The 21457-nt window shown below is 42.2% G+C and overlaps 1 protein-coding gene across 1 annotated transcript in view; it reads right to left on the bottom strand.

The window, feature by feature from the left end:
* Nucleotides 1-18150, bottom strand: part of LOC126235450 (uncharacterized) — a 254567-nt gene extending 236417 nt beyond the window's left edge. The window contains exon 1 of the mRNA XM_049944176.1: nucleotides 18061-18150. The gene's annotated coding sequence lies outside the window, so the exon portion shown is untranslated. The remainder of the gene's footprint in view (nucleotides 1-18060) is intronic.
* Nucleotides 18151-21457: the final 3307 nt, after the last annotated feature.

Here is a 21457-nt window from a genome sequence, read left to right as displayed (position 1 = left end):
AGAAGTAAATTTTTTTTTTGTTTGCAATTTCTTTCTGGATTGGTGAGGATCTTTTATTTTATTTTATGTAATTAATTGCTGTATCGTCCAAGGCTGGAAGATCGTGGTATAATTTTTTTTGCGTAATGTCCGTAGTAACTAGGTCACAGGCTAAAAGTATAGTCACCATGGAGAATAACGATTCTGGCGTGAATGTAGCAGTGCAGCAGGAAGTAGGTGTTGACCGTGAGTTAATGAGAGGGGACGGCAGGCACTCCGAAGAGGCTGCATTGTTCAGTGGACCGCTGAAAGGGGACCCTCTATGTGGCGGGCTTTGTCCCCAAATGCGGGTCTTCCCCAACGACGCGGGCGAGCAGGGACTCGGTCAGGTAGAGAGTGAAAGTGCAGCTACCCTTAGTGAAGCTACGGTTTCTCAGGCGAACGAGGTGAGCGCGTCGAAAGTAGGAAATAACGATGGGATACTGCAGTTTTTACAAGCGATGAATAGAGATATTAACGAAAGATTAGATAGAGATAATACGAAAAAAGATAGGGAGGATAAGGAGAGAGATAGGGAGAATAAGGAACGATTTGAAGCGATGAGTAGGGAGACTAAAGCGATAAATAAAAAATTGGAAGCAAATAACGAAAGATTAGAAGCAATCAATAGAGACAATAAGGAGAGAGATAGGGAAAATAAGGAAAGATTGGAGGCAATGGATAAGGGAAATAAAGAGGCAATGAGGAAGCTACACACAGTTATCGATGAGCGTCTGTGCGCAGTTAATAATCGGTTAGACGAGGGGGAGAAGAATCTGGGTGTGTTGAAGCAAGTATGTGACGCCGTGAAAGAAAAAGTCAATAATTTGGAGGGACGAATAAGTGCAATAGAGAGCGATATTACAGAACGTAGGGACGTGTTGCCGGATGAGCGAATCAAAGAGATAGTGGAGGACTTACTTGCAGATAAACAAGGGGCATTAGACAGCGTGGAAGCTCAAGTCACTCGGCAGGAAGTGGCACTAAATAAATGCAGGGATGAAGTTGCGGAGGTATTGGCCAGAATGAATACGATTAGCGCAGATGTAGAAAAGATTAGTATAAGAGGCGAAACGGGCTCTGACAGTACGCAGCGAGAGGTTTATGCCGACCAGGAGGAGATACAATCACTATTACAGTTTAAAGAGGCACAATTAGAAACAAATAGGAAACATAGGGAAGAACTAGCACAGTTGCAATTAGCGTGCAGTAGCGGAGGTGACACACCACCAGATAGATTGCAGAGGGAGAGTGAGATAAATTCAAAAAAAGAAAATAGGCAGAAAATAGAAGACGAACTCAGAGAGTTGGAAGAACGGTTGTGTCGGATAAAACAGGTGGCAAACCCAACTGGGTGTAGCTCAAGGTCGGAAAACATAAATGCGGAAGAAGAATGTAGGAGGCACTTCGTGTCGGTACAAAAGTTCACTTGCTTTCCGGATCCTGATAACTATCAACATCCATGTCTGTGGCTGTCTCAATTTCAAGATTCATTACCTGAATCGTGGGGACCGCTCCTCAAAATGAAGTTTGTGTGTAACCATTTGAGGGACGAGGCTAGAGCACAAATGCAGGAAGTTATTAAAGACTGTAGTAGCTACAAGATATTTTGTGACAAGTTTTTAAATGACTTCTGGCCGAAAAGTAAGCAGGACCAGGTTAAGCAAAGCATATTGATGATGCCAAATTGTAACGAAGGTAGTATAAGAGATCCAGTTGCGTGCTATCAGGAAATGCTGAGACGAAATAGGTATTTGGATGTGCCATACCAACCTGGGGAGCTCATTAGGATCTGTATAACGAAGTTGCCAGTGAGATTGCGCAGAGATATAGTGATAGCAGGCAGAGACTTAGACGATTCTGCGTCATTTCAGCACTTGTTACAGGAACTGGGTAATGAGAAGAACATCGTGAACGGAGACACGACTCATAGGTCAGACAGAGTCGAGGATAGGAACGGCAGAAACTATCAGAATGACAGGAGAGCAGGGAATCAGAGGAATGACGGGAATGGAAGATGGCGAGGAAATAGGGGGCAGAGTTCATGGGAATATCGACCGTCAAACCGGGAAAATAGAAGATGGGACAGAGATGGAAGAAGGGAAAATCAAAATGATGGGCGAAGAGAGGATAGGCAGTCATTGCGTTACGATCAAGGGAAAACAATCTCGTGGGCTTCATCACATTTCTAACATCAAGTTATGGAAAAGTTAAGGATAGATCTAAGGTAGGCAATTTATGGTAGATAGTCAGTGTATTTATTTGTGGTGTGTAACGTTGTGCAGGGTCAAATCGAACGTAAGAATTTTCAGGCGGGATGTCAGGAAGTATGACGGAATAGACTGGTCAAATGAGTCATGAACAGGAGTCGACAGAGTGGTGTATGTACGTGTTTTTTTTGTCGTATGAATAAGGATCAAGCAGAAACGACGTGATGATTAATGAGTGAATAAAGATGGTAGATAGAGAAGCGACGTGATAAATAGTAGTGGATAAAGGTGAATTTTTGAGGAGAGAATCGACGTGAAGCAGTGTGAATGATGAAGGGAGATTCGACGTGATGAAGCAGCGGTAAAATAAAGGTGAGTAGAATTGAATAATGTGGAGATGTCTTAGATGTATGTTACAGAGAGGCCTGTGTATGCTGCAATAGAGATTGATGCCAATGGCGAAGGAAGACCAGGAAATGATGGAGTAATGGACGGACGGAGAGCCGAAATACGAATGAAGAGATGAGGACAACTGCACAATGTGAAAGGACGTAAAGGGAGTATGAGACCCAGATGGTGAACGTTGTGGAATACTGACGTAAGATGTAATGTAGGTGTAGATCTAATTCTTAGCATAACAATTGCGATTTGAGAAAAATAATATTTTTTGTTGTTGTTGAAGCCTCGTACCAGTATAACTAATCAAAACGGTACCAAGAATGTGTACAGCTATTTTTTGCAGGATGAATAATTTGTGTATTTTTTGTTCTTAGATGAAATGTCGCAATTCTAGGTTGATATTAGCATAAAGTGAATGCAGAGGTAAGCCGATGGAGAGAGGTGCCAGAGTGAAAGGACGAATTCGGAGACTGGAAAGCTATCTCCGAAACAGCTTCATGTGTTATGTGGTTGAGTATAAGGGAGCAAAGGTATGGTATGTTGTAGTGAGTGTGGTGGTGTTAAGGTTAACTGACTTCTAAACCTATTCTGTTAGTGTGTTAATGGAATGAATGAGAGGGAAAATGTGATGTCTGGTGAGTGAGAGTCGTAGAGTAGTGTGATCAATGCGCACACTCCTGAAAAGGGGATGCTACCGATCCATAACTAAAAGATTATTGTGTTTTATTGTTTGTTGGGATGAACCTTGATGTGAGGTCAGGATCTGTCATACGTGTCCTAGAAACGTTGTTATATATAATGAAATGTAAAGTATGTGAAGAGATACGAATTTTCAGTCTGTCACAAGCACAGAGGTGCATTATATGTTGTAGATTTAAAGTCACCAGTTTCTAAAATGTTTATTGTGTTAGGATGTTAAAGTAGTTAATATTTAATAACCAGTGGTAGGTAATTGTGAGCTATGTAGATTATTCTTATTTTTTTTGTTAGAACACTTTCAAAGGGTAATAATTTCAGTGTGTCACAAGCACAAAGGTTCATTGTATATTGTAGCTTGAGAATCAACAGTTTCTAATATTTTCACTGTGATAGGATGTTAGAGTAGTTTACTATTTTGTATTGTAATTATGAGTTGTATAGATTGTTTCTTATTCATTTTGTTCTTTATTTTACACCTTCATGTTTTGTATGAGGGACGACAGGTACAATGAATAGCGCGAGTGTGGGCTATCTATAGAAAAAGGATAGATAAATGTATGTTGTCTGTGTAGAAAACTAGGGTGTATAATTTTATGTTCTTTTTAGAACAAAGATTCTTTTGTTACCAATGTAGCTAATAGATAATACATGTAATCAATGAGTATTTAAATGCTGTATATCCTTTTGTCTGTAATGTTGCGAGATGCACGGAAGATCTGGCTAATTGGGTGTCGTAACGCCCATACCGCTAACGGGCCGAGCTGACGTCACCATGGCGACAGGCGACACAGCCGCGGCACTCCCCACTCCATTGTCGGACGAGGTGCGCTCCACGCGCCCGCTACAGCAGGTCAACGGCCTGGGGCGACACGCACGCATCACTGGCCATTCATGAGTTCCGCCACCCTTACGACTGGGGAAGGTATCCCGCGGAGGCAACAGCGGGTGGTTTCTTCTGCTCAACGGCGCGCGCAGCGACGCTACTGCTGAATGGACGGGGCGCGACAGAGCCCGGCGAGCATTTTTTACCTGCAGCTATTAACTTGTACTGGACTGTGGAGCCGTGAAACAAGATGACTGCGACTTTCCATAATGTGGAAAGTGAAGGCCTGGTGTTTCCACGTTGTGAGTGGTGGAAAAGATTTTGTCTGTAGCAGACAGGACGATTGTTTTGTTTTGTCTTGACCACTGAATGGTGGGATCCATAAACTTTTGGCAGTAACTTGTTAAGTGTGCTTTGTGAATTGCATGTGGGACACTTGGTATACTTAGAGGACAGTTGTCGTTTGGTGAACAATTATTGTATGAAGGCAAGAAACTAGAGTGGGACATTGACAGTTGCGTCTGTAGTAGGAGACATTTCTTGAATTGGCGCGGGAATAAGTGCTGTTTGTTGAAACTCACGACTTTTAATTACACCATGAACTGAAAGGACAGAACCGTGGGTAATAGTAGTTGTAGGGCCATTTTTTTTGGACGAACAGTTTCGTGTGGATGGTACTCTGAGAGTGACTATGACATTTGTGTTTAATGAGAGATACAGTTTACTGTTCAGTGCGTGTTCAAAATGCCGAATTGAGTGACTCAAAGACTTTCGTCCGGGTAACCATGGGAGAGCTTTGACACCGAGACAGTGGTTCTAGGAAAACTATCAGCAACTTTTTGACCCCAAGAAAATCACAGAATGAAATGTTTCCGTGTGACTCGCAAGATAGGGAATAATGTATTTGTAATTGTGTAAATGTTTTTTTTATATGTTTCATTCCTGAAGGGACAGCAAGCGTAATTGTATTTTATTAATAATTGTGTTTAGAATAGTTAGTGTTTGTTTTTTGGTTTGTTCTGGGTTATCAAGTTCACGTAGCATGTGTATTAGAATATTTGGTACAATGATCCTTTAACTATTAGCCAGTGGCGTAATACTAACGTAGCGGCCCTTGTAGCATTTATCAGTAAGGTTGTCACAGGGGAGAAGAATTTGCATTGCACAACAAATATCGGAATTAACTGATGTATTTTGATGTCGTGCATAGTAATAATCTTGTTGGTGTTTTGACTGAAGCCACTTATTTCTATTATCACAGTGGTGATATTTCACATTAAAGTGTAACGAAGGCTAGTCGAAATGCAAGTTCTTGTCGTCTATATGTGTGACAACAGAGAAATGAACAGTAGAGTAAGATAAGAGAGCTACTGGTGGATTCAAGCACTTATTGTTAAACTATTTACTGCGTGTATTGATCAAAGTTGATGGACTGACTGGCTCAGCAGCAGGTATTTGTACTGATGGACAAGGATAAACTCACTGTCGAGTAGTTGTGGCAATTGCTTAGGTGAGGATAGTTAATGAGGTGTGACATGATGTCTTAGACGAACTATATTACGTAACCAGTATGTAACTTGTGGAATATTTTATTGTTTTTCTTCTCAGTTTTTATTTCTCTGTAGGTTTGAGGTATATTTTAGAGTAATGGTATGGAGCCTGACATTCTACGTGTAACTAGTGTACGAATTTTTTTTCTTTTGTTGATTTTGTTTTGTATTTAGACTTTGCTGTGTAAGGGTTTTTACAGCGCAATTTATGAATGTCAGATTACTTGCTCTGTGTTTGGACGGTGAGCCATTTAAAATTTCATGAGTAACGAAGATCCCAGTAACTAAAGCAAAATTTTATCTCAATATTATTTTTTCATTTCTATGATGTGATGTTTTATTTGTCATGTGGATTGTTATATATTTGTATGTGTACGTTACTCCGGATTGTGGAGAGTACAATATAATTTGGTCGTCTATTTGAGGTCACCAGGGGCTAAGGTCTCCTCCTGGTTATTTTGATGAATTGCTACGTTTGTTTTAATACAGTTTTCTTTAAAAAAATGTTCGGAACTACCCTCGCATTGCAAGGATAGTACCGTGCCATTTTTTTCTGCATGGGTAGCCGGTGATGAAAGGGTACAGTACCGCCCAACATTGAGAATAGGTACGAAATTCTTGTCAGAACAACACATTTTTTGTGTAAAAGTAACTCAATAATTTCAATTAATACAGCGAAGCCGGATACCAGTGTGGGAAAGAATGACAAGTTATTTATTTAATTGATCACATGTGCACTTCCGCAAAATAAATCCCTACATCCCGTTTGGTGAGATCTGTGTGGTGTAAATGAATGAATGTATGGTCGTCTGCTAACCACAGATAGTGAATCGATATGAGCATCTTTGAGTCGATCCTTTGGGTACCTTTGGTGAGACCAAAGAGATGGAAGTTACCAGAGCTTTTGAGCGTTTGAAATGTGGCCGACCAATAAGGTAGCAAGGTGCTTCTCCCACTTCGAGAGAGGTGCGAGAGAACGAAAAGACGGCCATGTTTCAGACTCGGCACTCTGGCGCTGAACCTTCTGCTGTGAAGACCTGTTTTTTGTTGTGCTCCGTAATGAAAGCGTGGAGGCATGGTATGGATGTGGAATACTTAAGAGTAGTTAGAACTAATCATTTCTCTTTCCTAGGATCTTTTGTGGGGAAAATTACAAAGTGAGGCAGGTAATTTTAAAGGGATTATAGTAAACCAACGGTCACAAAGGGACCACGTGTAGTTATAAGTTGAGATACTAGCGTGGGTACAATAAGCTGAAATATTTAAGAATTAATATCGTGTGTACCATAAGCTGAAATATTTGAGAATTAATAGCGTGTGTACAATAAGCTGATATATTTAAGAATTGCGTGTGTATCATAAATTGAAGTATTTAAGAAATATCATTCCGTGTGACGCTGAATTTAAACTCTGAGAGAAAATCAAGGTGAGTCGGCCGTTTTTTCCAGCAACGCCACTTGGCTTGCATTGCACAGGAAGACGAGCGTTTATCTCCAGAGTTCACAGTAGGAAACTGGAATTACAAATTGGGGCAGTGTCGAGTGAAACTGGGTTAAATATTGATTGAAGTGGGAAAGCGGAAAATGATGAAGTTGTAACGGTTTTTGTGTATTATTTCAGATTGTTGTATTGGGTATGTCTTGTAATTTGAATATGTGTGTTTTGCATGGGAGTAGCAAGGTAGTTTCGGAAGATTTTGTGGGTATGCCTGTTCCTTCTGCATCGCTCGATCTGGAGGAATGTTTCTGGAGAATGATTGTGAGAGGCGAAGTGTGAGGTATAATAAAAGATCCACCATCCGATCCAGGGAGTGCACAGTTGTGGTAGATAGATTACGAGACCGTAGTATGGAAATTCTCTTATGATATTGTCGTAGGTTGTAGAATTTGTGTGCTAATGAATAAATCAAATAGTGAAAAGAAAGAGATTAGTGGCCTATTTCATTAAATTGTATGTTATCATAATGTCCCGAATTTGTATAAAAGCCGTTAAATCAAAGACAAAAAGTAAGTGTGGTATTGCCAGTGCGTAGTGTGCAGACAGAGTTCTATAGTCAGATGCGTGTTTCCGTTGCGTATTATTCATGCAGGAGGATAATTTGTAACAAAATCGTAAGATACGAGAATTCATGTTGCTAATCCACTCGCTTGGCAAACCACCCATCTTGCAGGCCTGACTGCTTGATGCCACAGTATGAGAAAGGCAAGTGGGTGCCTCTCATGGTAACTTACTTTGACGAATGCAGGCAGCAAAACAAAAACAGCAGACGTCAAACAGAGACACGGATGACACGAAAACTTAATTCTCTTCCTTATTGGTACAATTTCGCTTTAACAGAAATCAGTGTGAGTCGATCGTGATTTCGATGGACAAAAGGAACCATCTCGTCACCCCCTCCACACTTCTTTCCTCTCAGTTTCGTACTATTCGACTGTCTCATTCTTTTTTCTCTATTTCGTTACGTTCTTCTTCTTTTGTATGACGTGTAGAAAAGCACAAGATGTGTCAGTGAACTTGCTTACCTAACTCCTAACAATAAATTTTCAATTTACTTAACGGGGGGGGGGGGGGGAGTTTTCAAAATACAATAAATGAATGGTTACGAGATTATTGTAAAATAAGTATTTTGGGTTCATTGTTCGAAAGGATGACTATTAAACAAAGCTAATATTTACAAATTGTCTTCCACCATCTCTTGTTTCAGATGTTACAGCCATACAAACCTATTACAAATGTTAAGAAAAACCATATTTTAAGCCCAATACAATGTTCAGTTATATCTTGGTAAGAGGTTTATTGAGACAGCACAAAACGATTGAGTAGAGGACTTTTATGTCTGACCTTAAGTAGTACTTATACAATACTTTCGTTTATTATCTTAGCTGAAAATATGTTAACAGTACTAATGTCAAATTTCATCTAACAGAACACCCAAGTGTATTGTAGAATTAGATATCCTCGGTGCAACTGTCACGTTGATTGTGCATGAAATTAAAGCATGAAGTGCTCAGAGAATCTTTAATACAACGAAACTGTCGCGAAAGGATCGGTAATTACAAGTAAGTGTATTGTCTTCCAGTCTTTGTAACAGGACTTTTGTACACGCAACTTATATTTGTGTAACGCTGCTGCAGAGGATCGATAAATCGAAGAACTGTCGTCTCCTAACGCAAAAGGAACATTTGTCGGTGTTTACATCTAGAAACTCGATGTGGCATGCCAGCCAACTGGCTTGTTCTGCCAGCTCATGAACGGTTACTTTTAAGGTTTGTTTGTTCGTGCTGACATTTTTTCCATATGTGTACTTCTCGCAATCTGTATTTTGTCATCGAAATACAGATGCAATATGTGATTCAATTTTCCAGCCTGTCGAGAATTTAGACACCATTCATACCACAAGTGGGCAGCAAGGCTCTATATAGACTCGCGAACTACTTCTATGTGCTGCCTTGCTGGTGCTGGAGAGGTGGGACTGAAGATTAAGGGGGAACCCAATTTGAAGAGCAACCGGACACAGAACCACCGCAGCAACCGCTTTACAGCCTGGAAAGGTCCCCACGAAACACTGGCTGGTAGTGGAGTATGTAGGAGTCCAGCGAGAGTCACACTATATTTTTTCTTCAGAAATGGCACTGTATGGAAAGTAGAAATTTACTTGTTCCAGCGAACAGAATCGGGGTGTTGTCAGCTGACAGGATACTGTCTTGAAGCTCTATCAGCGCAGTCTTCCGCATCGTAATTAGCACGTTTCTGTCTTTCATTAGTTATTTCATATCAGATACAGGAGGGTCCGAACTTGTTGTCGCGACATGAGTGGATATGCTGCTTAAGAGACTGGACTTTTGTAACGATGATTTTGCAATGATTCATTATGAAACAGATGTAACATATACGGGCTTCAACATAAGCAGGTGGGAGATGGAAAACTGACACAGCTGAAACATTGCTGGAAGAGAATTGTACAAAAAAGTGTTCTTAAGGACAGATTCTCTAAAATATCTATCGGCAAGTTATCATAGAATAATCCAAAAAATCGCTAGCTTAATTTGTATTTCCCAGAATTCCTCGTCGATTTGATTCAAGTACTGTAAATCTTCATTATGCGCTACTGTAATAATATATAGAGTTTTCACCACAAACTGAACTGGTTTTTTTAAAATAAAAAAGACTGAACTTATTTCAGCATTTCATTCTAGTCTTCGTCACAGCCATATAGCAGTAAGCTGAAAGAATGATAAACATCGCTCGTGTAGCATCAACACGTATCTAAGACAGCTTTTCTGTGATTCTTATTTCTTGTTCTTCTCTTTTACAACTTTATTTCATTGTCTCTCTTCGGGCCGCATAACTGTTTTGAGCATATCCGTGACAGAATTTGCAGCTGTCTCAGATGGCAGAATTATGTGCGAACGGACGCGTTTAATGTGCTTTTGCCTCTGACTCTCTCTTTATCATGTGTATGTTAAATATCTGTGTGTACATAGAGACAAGAAGACACCATTTAGCGTCTCTTTCAGTAGGTGACGTTTCGGAGAAGGATTATACAGTAAAATCTGGATATTCGTGTCAGATGATTTAGGAAAAGCAGTGTAATTCCGGTAAAGAAAGAGCTGTTTCCTTCAGAGGCAAAAATAGTAATAGCGGCACAAGCATATACGAGGAACTGTGTCCGCTGAAACTACGGTAAACTACACAATAGTCAGTTGCCACTGCTCATTTTTTTCGGAAGCCGAAAACGTGCGGACATGAATAAGAACGAAGCAAATCAGGTAGCTTCATGTTGCGGCAACAAATCAAGTGTATAGTCGTGGTGTGAGGCAACCAAATGTAAGACAGACCCATTTAGAAATTTTCAAAATTCTGCAAGGAGGCTGCCCTCTGCGCTCTTGTCAGCCATCTTTTGTCTTTTCCACGATCGTCCACGTAGACGCTACGTGATTCAAATGCACATTTGCCTGTCGCCTTGTACTTGCGTCTTTTTAGTTAAAACGGAATAGACCCTGAAAATGGATAGCGATTGGGTAATTAGTACTTCGGAACGTTACGTACGAAATAATTCTGGTATTCTTTGGTCTCTGAACCACATGAACTGAAACATATTACATAAAGAAATGCAGTTGAGTAAATCCTTTATCGATGTAAGCATTATTATTCCTGAAATATATTATGATCGTGGTCTCATACCAGGAACTTATTTCATTTGTTATCAATTCCTGAGTCATTAAGAAAAACTCTGACTCGAAAGGAGTTCATAATTTGTAGTTCTGAAATTTCGTTAAAAAAAAAATCGCTTCACGCAGGAGAAGGAGATAAACTTTGCCTCGGACCTTGAGGACTCTGTAACGGCATGAATATATTTTCTTTCTTTCCGGTTTTTATCTTTTCTGTCGCGGTTACGTTGGGTAGACAGAATTAGCTTTGTATGCGAAACTGTCGTGCGAAAGCACGAAAAGAGAAAAATACTAGTATAACGGCGGAAGCTACATAGCAAGGTGTAAAAATGCTAGTAAGAGACTCAGCAGACTGGACTGTTAGTTCCTATATCTTTAAGCTGCATTGATCTGTTTTCGCAGAGATTGTTTTGAAGTAAAAAGTTTAATTGTCTCTCTGTGAAGCGCACAGTTAACGCTTTATGCGACTGAAAACAGTTCTCTTAGTTGTGGAAGGCGTAACGAAATAAATTTCCTTCATTTTGGAGCATGACTATGAGAGTGCGTCGAGACAGATTGTAGACGTGCGGGGTGGAATTAAATATGTGTAGAAATGGTCTAATTTATTTAATTGTGTAATGAAACTATCTGCGGTGAAAGTAAAATTTTTTGCCGACTAAATGAACGATGCGGAAGCACAAAGCAATTTTTTTTCGAGGTCATAGCTCCTCATCTGAAGTCATTATACACTCGCCACTTTCATCTCACAGGTTCACTCCTCCAATATCTTTGTTCTGCTCTTCCAAACATGCGAGGCGGCGCAGTAGTTAAGATGGACTGTGGGAAAACCGGGAGAGAAAAGAATCAAAGCGTTTGAGATTTGGTGTCATGGAAATGAGATTGAAAACTAGGCGAACTGAGAGGAAATGAGTTCTGCACCGGATCGGCTAGGAAAGGAGCGTGCAGAGAAAAATGACTAGAAGAACGGACAGGATGATAGGGTATGTGTTAAGATGTCACGGAATAACATCCGAATGACTAAAGGGAGTTGCAGAAGGTAAGAACTGTAGGGGAAGGCAGAAATTGAAATATATTTAACAAACAGTTGAAGTGAGTACACCACTTATTACGGCTTTACCTTTTTTTTTGGCATGTCAACGCAATAGTTATGTACGCTAGGAACTCCTCCTCGCAGTAGATGGCACCTGAAGATGAAGCTTTAGGCTTCGAAACAAGTCAGGCAATAAATAGAATTACTGGCAACTGATGTGGATTTTTTTATTCTCTTAATACGTTCCTCAGTTGCAGATGTTCGCATGGTCATAAAAAATGGTTCAAATGGCTCTGAGCACTATGGGACTTAACTACTGTGGTCATCAGTCCCCTAGAACTTAGAACTACTTAAACCTAACTAACCTAAGGACATCACACACATCCATGCCCGAGGCAGGATTCGAACCTGCGACCGTAGCGGTCACGCGGTTCCAGACTGTAGCGCCTATAACCGCACGGCCACGCCGGCCGGCGCATGGTCATATATTTTGAGGCAATTGAAGGGTAGAAATGGTAAACTTTCTAAGTGCCATTTTTTTCACAAAACGCGTCTCCAGTGCTGTTGTGTTCTCAATACTCTGTTGCATGGCTCTAGATCCAGATGCCGAACCATGGAGAGAATGTTTCAGACATCTGTTAGCAGATGGTGATTGGTCTTTGTGCTAAACTGTGCTTCCCTCTGGAGCTCTAAAGTGTAAGAGATATGAGAAGTAGATTTTATTAACTGCAGTTCTACTAGGTAACAAACTACTGCTGCTTTCTGTTCTTACTTTATCACAAATAAAACGGTAGTGCCTCAGCATTAATGGCAATTAGAATAAAAACTCTTTTGCTGCTGCTTTGACGAAAACCGACATTTTTGAGACCGAGGCTGTGTACAAAATACATGTTGATTCGTGCTAAGAAGAAAACAGCAACCACCCACTGTTAGTAATGCTGCTTATTTACAAAAATAGCGCCGTCAAGTTCACCCTCAGAAGGCTGTACAAGTTCATATTACATTTGTTGTTGTTTCGTTAGTTGTTAAAAAAGAATCAACAATCAATGGAAACGACGACTAATGTAACATAAATGTGAACAGCCGTCGTCTGTTCGAAACAACTGACGGCGCTATTTGTGTAAACAAATAGCATTGTTAACAGTGGGTGGTTGCTGTTTTCTTCTTTGAACGGACCAGACAGTTTCCTGGTGCGGCACTTAGAACGTTCTTGATAAAGTATCCATTTCCTAATTTGTCTCACTATTCTTTGCGGTAATGCGGTGAGGAGCGTAATTCTATGGTGTAAGAATATCTTCTCAACTGTTTGGATGCAAATCTGTTTTCTACAAACAGAAGAAAAAGCGAGACACGATCGTTGGATATGGTGATCTAGAAAACGTTGTAAGGTGGCTATAATTTCGCACCTTACAAGCACTCATCCACATACCTTGCCGTGAACTACAACCACAATTAGATATCATTTGATAGGTTGTACATCGTATATATGAATATTGTCACGTACGCCTTGTAAATAACTGTTAACGCTTATTTCATGAAAAGTAGCGGAGTGTCTTTATTATAAAAACGGCGTAATGAATGATTGCCTATACTAGTAGAAGTTGGAACGCCAGTGGAGATGAAACGGCAGGCAGAACTGAAGCTCTGGGTGGATGGCTCACACAGGTGTTGGTCCTGCTTAAACACAGGAAGTAGCTAGACGGACGTCGTGGCACCTGAGCTCTGGAGCACAATAGGCCGCTGTTGTAGTAGGGCCGGAAGGATAACCGGATAATACTTCCGAACTCTGCAAATTTGGACGCAGGCGAGAGGAACGAAGAAGTGGCACCTCGGAAACCACGCAGGCTGGGTTATTTCCAAGGATTTTTACTCAGAAGCGTACCATTGTACGAGTATAGGTTTTTCCTCGCAAACTTTCCGCGCTGGACGACAAAACACTAAAATATGATTGGTCGTCGTTCGGAAGAATCTGTAGAGAGGGAGAATATCCCGTGGTTTCGGGAATATGATTCGTTTTCGGAATTACGATGGTGGGGAGCCGAGCCTTGCTGGGAGACCAGCGGTGGAGAGACGAGGTCTTCCATTGTGGACGTCCGTGTGTGAAGGTCGCTCGATATCAGCTTTATTGGTACAGATGGACTTGCTGTCTTTGCTGTCAGGAGAGTTTATAGTTACAACAGTTAGGTACTGTACTGTTGAGAACCTATACGATTCTGGACTTCGCCTCCGGGTTGGAAGTCGTCGTTGAGTACGCAGCGTTCAGTAATTAAGAGCACTTCCTCTGCCTATATTTACGTTGAGGCGTTATCTGAACTCCGCCCTTGTGGGTATTAGAGTATATTAGTCAGAGGACCGCCTTCTGCCGTCCTAGTGTTTGAAGGAGTTTATTTGTGGTTGGAGTTCTTCCATCATCGCAGACGAGTACGAGAACCATCACTTCGACGCAGCGGACGCAATACATGCGGTGATATCGCAAATTGCTTCGGCTTATTAGGGCTATAAAAGCTAAACAGCTGTGATCACGTCATTTTATTTCCACAGAGGTTCCACACCACCGTAGATCATCTTCGAAAGTAGTGTCTTCTAGTGTTTGGTACGTAGATGATGTCAGTCATTTCGCGTTACTGATATTAGACCGCGCAGCCATAATAAGGGGTAGAGTTGGGCAATTGATTAATAAAATTACTTAGGAAATGTAAACATTGTAATATAAAGGTTTTTCAAAACCTACAGTAGATATATAAGCAGGAACAACATTTATCATTTAGTACTATAAGTTGCCTTAATCATTCATTTATGTTTAGGTTGTAATTTATATGTTAAAGTCCATTAAGAGATTCTAAGATGTGCTTCAGGGGGTAGTCAGACGGAGCCACATCTTCATTTTAGCGTTTATTATTTTCCGTTGCGCACATTTATTTTTACACCCGTCTGGAGTAGCATCTTGGAAAGTGTTCGGCAATGTAAAATAGTGCAAGATGTTCGAAATTCTGAGAAAAATTGGAGTAAGAGAGGAAATATACAGTATGTACAAGAACCAAGAGGGAACAACAAGGCTGGAAGGCCAAGAACGAAGTACTTGGATTAGTAATGGTGTAAGACCAGGATGCAGTCTTTCACCCCTACCGGCCAGTCTGCAATTGAGGAAGAAATGGCGGAAATAAAATAAAGATTCAAAAAGGGGGATTAAAATCCAGAGTGAAAGAAAATGAATGACAAGATTCACTGATGACATTGCAATCATGAGTGGAGGTGAAGAAGAGCTACAGGATCTGTTGAAGTCGCGCGAATGGCCGCGCGGTTTGAGGCGCCATGTCACGGATTGCGCGGCTCCCTCGCCGGAGGTTTGAGTCCTCCCTCGGGCATGGGTGTATGTGTTGTTCTCAGCATGAGTTAGTGTAAGTTTAAGTAGTGTGTAAGTCTAGGGACTGATACCTTAGCAGTTTTGTCCCTTAGGAATCCACACACATTTGAACATTTTTCGATCTGTTGAATGGCACGAACTGTCTAATGAGTACCAATTATGGGCTGAGAATACACAAGAAAAAAAGTCACAAGTAGTGAGAAGTTGCAAAAATGAGAGGAGCGTGAAGCTCAACATCAAAGTTGGTGATCAGGAAGTAGACGAAGTGAAGGAATTCTGCTGCCGTGGAAGCAAAGTGACCTATGGAGGACTAAGCAACGAATTGACGCATGGTGCAGGGAATGGCAATTGAATCTCAATGTAGACAAGTGTAATGTGCTGCGAATACACAGAAAGAAAGATCCTTTATCATTTAGCTACAATATAGCAGGTCAGCAACTGGAAGCAGTTAATTCCATAAATTATCTGGGAGTACGCATTAGGAGTGATTTAAAATGAAATGATCATATAAAGTTGATCGTCGGTAAAGCAAATGCCAGACTGAGATTCATTGGAAGAATCCTAAGGAAATGCAATCCGAAAACAAAGGAAGTAGGTTACATTACGCTTGTCCGCCCACTGCTTGAATACTGCTCAGCAGTGTGGGATCCGTACCAGATAGGGTTGATAGAAGAGATAGAGGAGATCCAACGCAGAGCAGCGCGCTTCGTTACAGGCTCATTTAGTAATCGCGAAAGCGTTACGGAGATGATAGACAAACTCCAGTGGAAGACTCTGCAGGAGAGATGCTCAGTAGCTCGGTATGGGCTTTTGTTGAAGTTTCGAGAACATACCTTCACCGAAGCGTCAAGCAGTACATTGCTCCCTTCTACGTATATCTCGCGAAGAGACCATGAGGATAAAATCAGAGAGATTAGAGCCCACACAGAGGCATACCGACAATCCTTCTTTCCACGAACAATGCGAGACTGGAATAGAAGGGAGAGCCGATAGAGGTACTCAAGGTACCCTCCGCCACACACCGTCAGGTGACTTGCGGAGTATGGATGTAGATGTAGATAGATACAAAAATCAGACTAACGCAGCCAAAGAGGGCATTCCTGGCCAAGAGAAATTTAGCAGTATCAAACATAGACCTTAATTTGAAGAAGAAATTTCTGAGAACGAACGTTTGGAGCTGTGAATCATGGACAGCAGGAAAGCCGAAACAGAGGAGAACAGAAGCGTCTGATATGTGGTGCTGCAGAAGAATGGTGAAAATTTGATGGGCTGATAAGGTAAGGAATGAGGAGATTCTCTTTTAAATCGGTGAGGAAAGGAACCTGTGGAAAACGCTGAACAAAAAGGGCTCTGAGCACTATGGGATTTAACATCTGAGGTCATCAGTCCCCTAGAACGTAGAACTACTTAAAACTAACTAACCTAAGGACATCACACACATCCATGCCCGAGGTAGGATTCAAACGCTGACAAAAACACGGGACTTGATGACAGGAGATGTGTACGACAACAGGGAATAACCTGCATGTTACTACAGGGAGCTGTAGAGGGGAAAAACTGTAGGGGAGGTCACAGCTTGTAACATCTACATCTAAATCTACATGATTACTCTGCAATTCACATTTAAGTGCTTGGCAGAGGGTTCATCGAACCACAATCATACTATCTCCCTACCATTCCACTCCCGAACAGCGCGCGGGAAAAACGAACACCTAAACCTTTCTGATCGAGCTCTGATTTCTTTTATTTTATTTTGATGATCATTCCTACCTGTGTAGGTTGGGCTCAACAAAATATTTTCGCATTCGGAAGAGAAAGTTGGTGACTGAAATTTCGTAAATAGATCTCGCCGCGACGAAAAACGTCTTTGCTTTAATTACTTCCATCCCAACTCGCGTATCATATCTGCCACACTCTCTCCCCTATTACGTGATAATACAAAACGAGCTGCCCTTTTTTGCACCCTTTCGATGTCCTCCGTCAATCCCACCTGGTAAGGATCCCACACCGCGCAGCAAGATTCTAACAGAGGACGAACGAGTGTAGTGTAAGCTGTCTCTTTAGTGAACTTGTTGCATCTTCTAAGTGTCCTGCCAATGAAACGCAACCTTTGGCTCGCCTTCCCCACAATATTATCTATGTGGTCTTTCCAACTGAAGTTGTTCGTAATTTTGACATCCAACATCCAAACAAATAATGTTGAGCAGGCGGAGGAATTCGTCGAGGGCCGCATGAAACCAGTCAGAAGACTGGGGACTGTTCTGATAAATGTCTAAATGTTGAAATGTGTGTGAAATCTTATGGGACTTAACTGCTAAGGTCATCAGTCCCTAAGCTTACACACTACTTAACCTAAATTATCCCAAGGACAAACACACACACCCATGCCCGAGGGAGGACTCGAACCTCCGCCGGGATCAGCCGCACAGTCCATGACCGATAAATGTCAGATTTGGCAGTTAGAGTATTTCCATTTCTACTCTTCGACTGAGAGCGTTGTTGTCTGTCATTGAGAGGTTGGCGCAGGAGAGGAATTCCTGACAAGTTGCATCAAAACTGTCACAAAATTAATGAAAAAGAAAGAAACAGAAATCAGGCAGGAGGAAGATGAAGCGTCTTGCTGACAGAAGGTTTCAATATCTCTAGAGTTGAAAGACTTTGGAGTACTGGAAGGCATCAGAGACGTTACTTTTCAAGTTGTGGAAGGCAGTGAGTAGAAAAGGAATCATGAGGCTAGCAGCAGCAGCAGCTGCAGTAGTAGCGGCAGCGTTGTAGGCAGGCAGTAAACAGTGTTACCTTGTGAGTGCGGACGGGTGTGTTTCGAAAACAGCCGGCGGCCGGTCTCGGCGCAGCCCGGGCGACGACAGCCGTAAAGAGTACAGTGGCGGCGCGGTGGCTGGCGCGCGCTCCACGCACCTGCGACGCGGACGCTACGCTGGCTGACGCTACACTGGCTCCGACACCGCTGCCGCCCTCCCCTGCGATCGATGGCCGCTGCCGTGGCGCGCCGTGCACCCTGCGCGCCACACGACACGCCGCCCTCTCGCCCAATAATGGCATCCGCGGCTCCGTAAATACTGACGCTCAGCTCAGCTGTCGACACGAACGCTCCCTCCTCTCCACCCTGCCTACAACATCTTCGAGGATCAGGTCTGATTCCACAGGGAAACAGTTGCGCCCAGGCACTGTACTCATTTAAATTAGTAAAGCGTACATCAGTCACAAATTATGTTTATTGCATGTCTAGATTTAGGTCACTGTGTGGCCATCTTCAGTGCAGTAAATGTATGTTAGACCATTAAAAACACACGGTGGCCTCAGTTTGAACTCAGCTTCTGATATGAACAGTCCAGTTGGGACTGCGTGCATATACAAGTACACTACTGGCCATTAAAATTGCTACACCAAGAAGAAATGTAGATGATAAGCGGGTATTCATTGGACAATTATATTATACTAGAACTGACAAGTCATTACATTTTCACGCAATCTGGGTGCATAGATCCTGAGATATCAGTCCCCAGAACGACCACCTCTGGCCGTAATAACGGCCTTGATACGCCTGGGCATTGAGTCAAACAGAGCGTGTACACAAACAGCTGCCCATGCAGCTTCAACACGATCAAGAGTAGTGACTGGCGTATTGTGACGAGCCAGTTGCTCGGCCACCATTGACCAGACGTTTTCAATTGGTGAGAGATCTGGAGAATGTGCTGGCCAGGGCAGCAGTCAAACATTTTCTGTATCCAGAAAGGCCCGTACTGGACCTGCAACATGCGGTCGTGCATTATCCTGCTGAAATGTAGGGTTTCGCAGGGATCGAATGAAGGGTAGAGCCACGGGTCGTAACACATCTGAAATGTAACGTCCACTGTTCAAAGTGCCGTCAATGCGAACAAGAGGTGACCGAGACGTGTAACCCCATACCATCACGCCGGGTGATACGCCAGTATGGCGATGACGAATACACGCTTCCAATGTGCGTTCACCGCGATGTCGCCAAACACGGATGCGACCATCATTATACTGTAAACAGAACCTGGATTAATCGGAAAAAATGACTTTTGCCATTCGTGCATCCAGGTTCGTCGTTGAGTACACCATCGCAGGCGCTCCTGTCTGTGATGCAGCGTCAAGGGTAACCGCAGCCATGGTCTCCGAGCTGATAGTCCATGCTGCTGCAAACGTCGTCGAACTGTTCGTGCAGATGGTTGTTGTCTTACAAACGTCCCTATCTGTAGACTCAGAGATCGAGACGTGGCTGCACTATCCGTTACAGCCATGCGGATAAGATGCCTGTCATCTCAACTGCTAGCGATACGTGGCCGCTGGGATCCAGCGTGGCGTTCCGTATTACCCTCCTGAACCCACCGATTCCATATTCTGCTAACAGTCATTCGATCTCGACCAACGCGAGCAGTAATTCCGCGATACGATAAACCGCAATCGCGATAGGCTACAATCCGACCCTTATCAAAGTCGGAAACGCGATGTTACGCATTTCTCCTTCTTACACGAGGCATCACAACAACGTTTCACCAGGCAACGCCTGTCAACTGCTGTTTGTGTATGAGAAATCGGTTGGAAACTTTCCTCATGTGAGCACGTTGTAGGTGTCGCCACCGACGCCAACGTTGTGTGAATGATTTGAAATGTTAATCATTTGCATTTCACAGCATCTTCTTCCTGTCGGTTAAATTTCGCGTCTGTAGCACGTCATATTCGTGGTGTAGCAATTTTAATGGCCAGTAGTGTATTTCAAATTTTTTTAACTTACATGTACTGCACTGAAGATGGCCACACAGTGACCGAAGGCTACAGGATGTCTCCGTAAGAGCCTACAAAAATTTACAGGACAAAGAGGATGCTCCAACAGTTTGAGGAAGGGAACCTAGGGTCGGAGAAGCCAGCTTAAGGAGATGATAAGAATAAAATCACATTACTGTGTACTTTTTTGTTTAAATTTGTTGCAATTAACTGCCAATACCATAACTGATCCAATGAACGTACCATTTGTACTGTGTGCTACAAAATGTGCTGAAACTGGCGGCCATCAGCTTCAATGCAGCATGATGTCGGGAACAAGATTCTGACGCATACTGACAAATATCCCTGGTTTGTTTCAAATCACACCACAGGCAGCTACGATTCTGACCACTAATACAGTCTCCACATCGACTGGTGTCTCATACACAGTGACTTTACATATTCCCATAGGAAATAATAGGAATAGGACCTCGCCTTCCAATCCACCGGCCAGTAAATACAGCATTGAGATGGTTGCGGACATCCACACTGAAGTGAGACGGTGCACCGTCATGTATCCACATCCTCTCACGAAAAGCCAAGGGTACGTTCCCCAACAACTAAGGTAGAGCTCTTTGCACCAACTTTACTACAGGTGGCCATTCAGAACGTGGCCTCCGAGCGCGCTGTAATTTTATTAGTCTCCTTCTTCTTCTTTCGAATAACCCATTTGGAGGGTACGATCAATCAACTTTGGCTGCTCTTCATTGTATTAGATATCCTTAGTTTCCAAATATCCTTCATCCTTTTAGAGTGTTGTTCCCTTTCTTCTTGAGTCCACTTTCATCTAGTTGTTTTCTTTCTCTCCTGAACTGCTACCTTTTGAACTGCCTTTCTAAAATGTGTTCTGTTTTCTATTGTGTCTATTGTAATTCCAGCGTTTTCCATGTCCTTTTCAGTCTCTATGAACCATGCGGGCTTGGATTTGTAGCTATTGAGTAATGTGAATATCCCCTTGGTTAGTCTGTTGTTATCCCATTCTGAATATATGTCCAAAAAACTGTAGTCTTCTCTTCCTCATTACATAAGTTAATTTTTCAGTTTTCAAGTATAGCGCTCTGTTTGGTCTTAACCTGTATTCAGCATTATCGTTTCTTTTAGCTCCCAGTATTTTCGACATTGTCTAGTTTCTCAAGATCTACATTTCCTGTTAGTTTAAGTGTTTCTGGCGCATACAGAGCTTCAGGTCTGGCCACTGTTTGGTAGTATCTTAATTTCGTGTTTCAGGACAAGGATTTTTTGTTACAATCGAAACACTCTTTCCATTTTGTGCACTCTAGTCTCTATAGATGTCTTTTCTTTTGCATTGTATGTAATCCACTCTCCTGGATATTTAAAGGAATCTGTTTTGTGTATTGTATTGTTGTCAGCTACGATATTTTGAGGA

This window comes from Schistocerca nitens, chromosome 1 (assembly GCF_023898315.1).
Source record: "Schistocerca nitens isolate TAMUIC-IGC-003100 chromosome 1, iqSchNite1.1, whole genome shotgun sequence".
Taxonomy (NCBI): domain Eukaryota; kingdom Metazoa; phylum Arthropoda; class Insecta; order Orthoptera; family Acrididae; genus Schistocerca; species Schistocerca nitens.
Note: the sequence above shows the minus strand (reverse complement) of the source record. Positions and strands in the feature narration are given on the sequence as shown.